The sequence below is a fragment of the Plasmopara halstedii genome (genome assembly GCF_900000015.1).
Source record: "Plasmopara halstedii genome assembly, contig: Scaffold_323, whole genome shotgun sequence".
NCBI lineage: Eukaryota > Oomycota > Peronosporomycetes > Peronosporales > Peronosporaceae > Plasmopara > Plasmopara halstedii.
In genome coordinates, this window is record NW_020187244.1 from 893,121 (window position 1) to 893,412 (window position 292).

Below are 292 nucleotides of genomic sequence, written 5' to 3' on the forward strand. Positions count from 1 at the left end.
CCGAGACTTGAGCAGCGCTCAGTGGATTTCGTGCCACTCCACGATCAGCCCGCGAGCCACGCTCGGGACTTCTATCCGATACACCGTTGGTGTCTACCAACTGGGGCATTCCAATGTTCAGCACGTTGACCGTCTCGTTCCAGTGCTTTCGCCAGAAGAGGTGGGTTCATTACTCGCCAAAGCTCCACCAGGAGACGTGCGCGTATCGCCCAAGGTCTTTTATAATTGATGAACCCATGGCTCATGGTGTTCCAACCATGTCATTCCTAGGATGAGGTCATACCTTGCATCC